This window comes from Parus major, chromosome 1A (assembly GCF_001522545.3).
Source record: "Parus major isolate Abel chromosome 1A, Parus_major1.1, whole genome shotgun sequence".
NCBI lineage: Eukaryota > Metazoa > Chordata > Aves > Passeriformes > Paridae > Parus > Parus major.
The window spans coordinates 54,647,061-54,653,057 of record NC_031773.1 but is presented as its reverse complement, the minus strand read 5'-3'; the positions used below and the strand labels follow the sequence as shown (position 1 = coordinate 54,653,057).

The 5,997-nt window shown below is 43.7% G+C and overlaps 2 long non-coding RNA genes across 2 annotated transcripts in view; both read left to right on the top strand.

Annotated features, from left to right (window-relative positions):
* LOC107204758 overlaps positions 1-4,695 on the top strand; it is a 22,032-nt gene extending 17,337 nt beyond the window's left edge. Inside the window, exons 3-4 of the long non-coding RNA XR_001521725.2 lie at positions 3,240-3,245; positions 4,685-4,695. This is a non-coding gene — a long non-coding RNA (uncharacterized LOC107204758). The remainder of the gene's footprint in view (positions 1-3,239; positions 3,246-4,684) is intronic.
* Positions 7-1,150, top strand: LOC107204757. The gene is made up of 2 exons (XR_001521724.2): positions 7-544; positions 637-1,150. It is a non-coding gene; the product is annotated as an uncharacterized LOC107204757 (long non-coding RNA).
* Positions 4,696-5,997: the final 1,302 nt, after the last annotated feature.

Here is a 5,997-nt window from a genome sequence, read left to right as displayed (position 1 = left end):
GCGGGGCCCGGGCCGCCGGCTGCGGCGAGCGCGGTGCTGAGGGCTCGCCCGCGGAGAGCCGCGCTGGATTGAGCCTCCCGGATCCCTCCGGGCTGAGCCCCTCCTCCCTGCCGCTTTCCTTCCTGCCTTCTCAGCTCTCCAGAGAGCTCCCACAGCTCCCTGCTGCAAGCGCGTCACGTTTTTTTAACAATCACAGAGTGGTCCTTTCGTATTCCCCCACGGGCTGAGGACCCATTGAGACTTCATATTATAAATACTCTGATAAAATAATCGATTTAATAATATAAAAGAGCTGGTTATGATTACAAGTAGAAAATTGTGAAGTATAAGGTATAGGAATGTCAGGAGTCCAGTGTGTAAAATATGCAGTAGAAACCTCGACAAGAAGCTACTGGACGTCTTATGTTTTGTTCAGGAAACTCTGGAAACCATCATGCAGACCAGTTAAACTGCTTGGAAACCCCTACCCTTCCCATCTTGATTGGAATGTCAAGGATTCCAATCGGTAGGTCGGAGCTCAGTAGAGATGCCCTATTGTCTTAAGGTAGGAATACTGATGAAGCTATTTGTGATAAATGTGGCATTGGATAAAAATTCGTGAAGGAGAATAAAGAAATATATGTTATATTTATATAGGTGTAAAGATACAAAATGTAGTATAATCTAAAGATTCCTTCCCGAGTTGGGCGGTAACGATCTACAGCGACGCTTATCAGCCCGAAATAAAGAGCAGGACACAAGCAATCAAACCAGACAATGAGAGTAGCCCGGCTGAGATATCCATCTGCTCCGAACCCAACCTGGACACTCCACCCCGGGAGATGGAATCAGAAGACACTCAGAGCCATTCGCATGTGAAAGGACTCTGCCCAGTTGACTATATTCAACCACACATCTAGACTCTTTGTTGGACTGTGCCCATCCCGGGTTTTGCCTCAGGATACGAAAATCCTTATAAAAACCCCGGACCTCAATCTCTCCTTTGTGGATTTGGGAAAATCTGTACCTCTGGGTACAGACCCCTGTCCACCCGGCGCTGCGCTGATTTATTTATTGTGGTTTTTTTCTCTCGTTGCTTATGATTGGAATTGTTTTATAATAAATTGCTTTTTATATTAACCTTATTTTGCTATTGCATTTATAACACTATTTAACTAGCAAAACCAGTTATGGTTAAGGTTAAATTTAAGAGCAGACATATTTTTCATAAAATGTAAAAGAACTTATGTAATGATGACTCAGCAGAAAAAGCATATCAAATGGATGGATTTTGTTTACTAAGCAGAACATTCTCGGAGGAGTAATTCCCTGTGTTCCTTGCACCAAAATAAAGAAGTTCCTGCTTATTCACATTTTGCGGAAAAGCTGTGCTGTGAAAAGCCAGTGTCTGTAAAGGAGACAGAGGAGTCCTGCAAATTTATTCCAATAAAGGGAGAGAGTACGCTGGGCTGTACCTCTGTGGAGGTGTTTCACAAGGTTTTGGAGGGCACTGCCTCCTTTTATCTTAAACTCCTGAGCGCATGTTGCTGTGTTCCTTTCTCCACTGGCTGAGATACTAGGAAAGCACAGACTTCTGAACCACCGACTAAATATGCATGCAGGGTCATTTTCCCCTAAAGTTTAGGCTTTCTGAGCTCTGCGATAGAGTTTGTGCAGACCCCTTTCTCCTATTACTGTAAAGCTCAGAAAGTCTGGGTCCAACTCTCTGGATTCTGTAATGTGCTTGGCTTGATGTTGAGACATGAAGACCCATTTCCCCTAAAGGCCCCCACGCCCATTCTTGCAGAACCTGACTGGTTCTTTCAGTCATTCCTGAAGACAATAACACCCTATTTCTCCTATCATTAGTGAAGACCCCCACCCATCCAGTTGTTTGTGAAGATATTAGCATATATATTTCCTATCAACATGAAATTGATGTTGGATAAGTTTCTTTCATGCCATTTGGTCATATAACTGGAGACTAATAAAAATTCACAGGAGTTATCCCTGTGCATCAGTGTTAAGTTTTATTCCTGCATTTTGGTGACAGCTTGACAATGCTGAAGTCAAGCATTCCGAGGATACAAAGAATAATATTTTCTGGCAGAAACTGGCACAGGTGAGCATGCAACAGACAAATTTCCTTATAAAGCAACCAACAAGTGATACTACAGATAAGGTATCTAGAATTTCTGGGCTGACACAGCTGCCCTAGAATCATATGACTGGCAGCCAACAACTTGATATCATAAAAGCCCAGCCTCTTTTTTTTTTTTTTCCCTTTCATTTTCTACCACAATTTTGAAGTATTAGAAAGCAGGCATTCCTTATTGCATCACTGGTCACCTGGAGGATTATTTCCTCTAATTATGTGTGTCATGACATTTTACAACAAAGCATTTATTCCACCGTGCTCATATGTGGGAGGAGGAGGAGAGAGATAGTGCTGAAGGTAGTCCTGCCCCTGATAATTGCAGCTGTGTTAATTACCAAAGAGTGGGAACAGCCTTTCCCTCATAGCTGTGTCCAATAAGGATGGGAGGTATAAAAGAGTAGGTTAGTCGGTCAAGTTCAGTTGGAGTCTGTTGGCTATGCTGTGGGAGGACTAAGTGTGCTAGTGCTGTAGCAGGGCTAAGACGGGTGCTGAGAGCTGGCCTGCCACCCCAGTACCGCTCTGATGATTTATCTGGATTTTGAGGATGCTTTCTCAAAATAGTGCTTTCACTGTGATGATGGCCAATAGAATGAAGTGCAGTGTGGAGTCAGAAGAGTATAAAGATGGCCACAACAAAAACTTGGATTAAGTTTGTTAAGGATCTGCTTTGTGTTGTGTCTGCTCTAAAAACAACATCACAATGACATTCATACATAGGGATTACAGTGTACTCCCTGGCCAAGACATAAACGTCACCTTTCCTAGAACTAATTTCCATGCATCTACCCCTTACTCTTACTGGAAGTCATCTTATGATTGCAGAGGGTTGTCTGAAGGGATTTCTGGTTGTCCTACCCACCAAGTGCCCTCAGTGTTACAGATGACCATGTCTTGAGCTTCTCTTAGGGCATGTAGTGTTGCTTCTTGTTACATAGCTTTGCCACAAAAGCCACTATAATCCCTCATTTTCTGTTTATCCACTGGTTCCAGCTACATTTAGCATCTTGTCTGTCTGCTTTTACATTCTGTTGTCTGCTTCTTTGAAATACACTGTTCCTTTCTTTGGGCTAGTAAGGTACCATTATGTTCTGTTCCTGTCTAGGCCTGTGTAGAACACTGGGGCAACAAGGAGTTAATGTTTGAGTCTATGTCTCAAACAGCAATAGCCACTGTAGCACAAGTGGGCAAATTAGAACAGGATGTGGCAGGAGAGGGGATCTGTGTGTAGGAAGAACAGCAACTTTCTGGGGCCCACTCCCCTGTTCTGATCCATGGAGACTACGACACACAAAAGACAGTGCAAGCACTGAGATGAGGTCCAGATGCGGGCATGAACTGTTGACCAAAGGATTGAGACCACTAAAGACCCTCAAAATCCTACAACCCACCTCTAGAGAGGTCCTACAGAGAGATCTAGATTGACTGGAGAGGTTTGGCAGTCATCCAGCTTATGAATATATCAAGAGCAAGTGCTGGATTCATCACCTGGAATAGGGGCAATCCTGGTTATATGTGCAAATTGGGGACAGTAAGAAGTTAAAAAGCACAGCTCCCTATCTGAAACACTGTTAAGGCTAGAGAAGGACTTGCAGTAAGATAAACACAGAAAAAGGAATTTGACACAGGAAGGACTCATTCCTGGCCTGGTGGAGGCTATATCTGGTTAGCACATCCTGGTTAATGCATCCAGACAAAAAATCCTGTTGTGGAAGGAAGCTGTGTGAAAGGAAGCAACTACTCATACAGATATCACTGGTCAAACAAAGATCATCCCATATTATGGTCAGACAGTAGCTGTGACCAGCAAAATCTTGGAGGGAGCATTCTCAGAAAGAGGACCTTGCCTACCCTTACTTTTGCATGCCATGGAGGCATGCCTGACCTCGCTTAACATGTAAATTAGGAACATACCTCCATCTGATATTCACTTGGACTATATAAAGGTGGTACCACCAAAAGAATGAGTATCAACCTACCATGGAGAGCCCAGGGTGAGGAAGGACCAGTGGGACATCCCTGGATACATGGATGGTGGATCTGCTTGACAATTCTCTCTCGCTCTCTCTCTTCTTTGTTTTCTAGTTCTTTTTTCTATCTCTCTACCTCATTTTTGTTGTTAAATGAAATCCATATAGTTGACTCCAGCATATGGTCTCATTTGCACCTTAATTCAGGCAGTGGCATCTCTCACTAGTAACAGAGATGTGAGGCTGAAGAACAGGCCCATGAGAAGAGATCTGGGGGTTTGGATTGATGGCAAATTGGGTATGAGTCAACAATGTTGCCAGGCAGCCAAAAGGGCCAACCACATCATGGGATGGAGATCAAGCACAGCACTTTTTGCTGTTTAAGGTAGGTGATTGTCCTGATCTGCTCTGTACTAGTGCCACCTCACCTCTGAAGGGAGAGTTCTGTGTGAGTTTTAGGCACCTCAATATAAGAATGACATCAAATTACTAGAGAGCGACCAAGATGGTGAACTGGCCTCAACTGTAATCTTTAGGAAGAGTGGCAAAGGCCACTTGATTTCTTCAAATTGGAGAAGAGAAGACTGTGGGGTGTCCCCATTGCAGCCTAACACTTCCTTGAGGGGGATGTCATGAATGAGTATTTTGGCTGCTTAAAGAATCATCATCAAAGTTATTAGTAAAGGAGGTTTTAAATGTATTTGTGAAAGTGTGGCTTAACAGAGTTCAGTGGCAAAGTTTACTACTATTGCAGAACATACTACCACATAGAATAAAGCATATAAAGAAAAACTTGATCAGAACATATTTAAAATAATTTTGACAGACTCTGGGTTACAAAAGGATGAAAGTGAAAAAGGGTAAGGGAGACACTCCCATTGGGTCACCATATTCAGAATGGATCCCCATGCCAAACTTAGCCTCAGGCTTCCTCAAGGGTTTTATGTCTAAAGGATTTAGAAGCACTTAATCATTATTTTAACAGAAAATTAGTCAATAGTGTTTACTATAAGTAAAGTAACTGAACTATGAATTTATTGGCAATATTCATATTGTATTGCTCTCGGGTATCTAAAGCCGTTCAAACTCTCATAAACACAGACAGAAGGCAACGTGTACAAAGGTACCTATTAAAAATTCCTCCCACACCAAGGTCAGTGAACTCACATGGAATGCCTTTGCATCTCTCAGCAGGCTGAGCCTTGAAGAGTGGTGTATCAACCCAGGTCCCCCTGTCAGCTTTCAGTGATGGTCCTCCAAGTACCAGAGTGTGGGAGCTGGCAGGCTCTGAGTGGTGTCCCACTTGGAGCGAGAGGCTGGGACACGGAGCCTGCTGACATCCAGGAGAGCTCTGAGGGTCTCACTTAAGACTGCTGCTTACAGGGATGCAAAATGCTTGGCTTCAGTCATCTGTGAGTCTCCAGAATGATTCAGGCAAGAAATGTGTCCAGGGTTGTAAGGGCTCTTGTCCTTTGTTATGCAACAGAAGCTTCTGCTAAGGACAGTGCCTTCCCACCTTAGTCATGCATGAGTTTCTGATAAGATTGAGGGAAGCTGCATCTAAGTCATTCCTCAAGGCTTAGTCCTAAAGAGAATTCCAGAGATTGTAGAGCAACCTGAGGAGGGGAGGAATGCACCACCAAAGGGACCAGTGGAGGAGGAGGTGCTGATCTCCTCTCCCTGGTGACCAGTAATAGGAAATGGAATGAAGCCATGTGTGGAGAAGTCCAGACTGGACTTTAGGAAAAGGTTCTTCACTGAGAGGATGGCCAGTCAATCTTCCCAACAAGCTTCCCAAAGAATTGCTTGTGGCTACAAGTCTGTCTGAATTCAAGGACCATCTGAACAACACTCTTTGTCATATGGTTAGGTTTCAGTGTGAGGAGCAGAGAG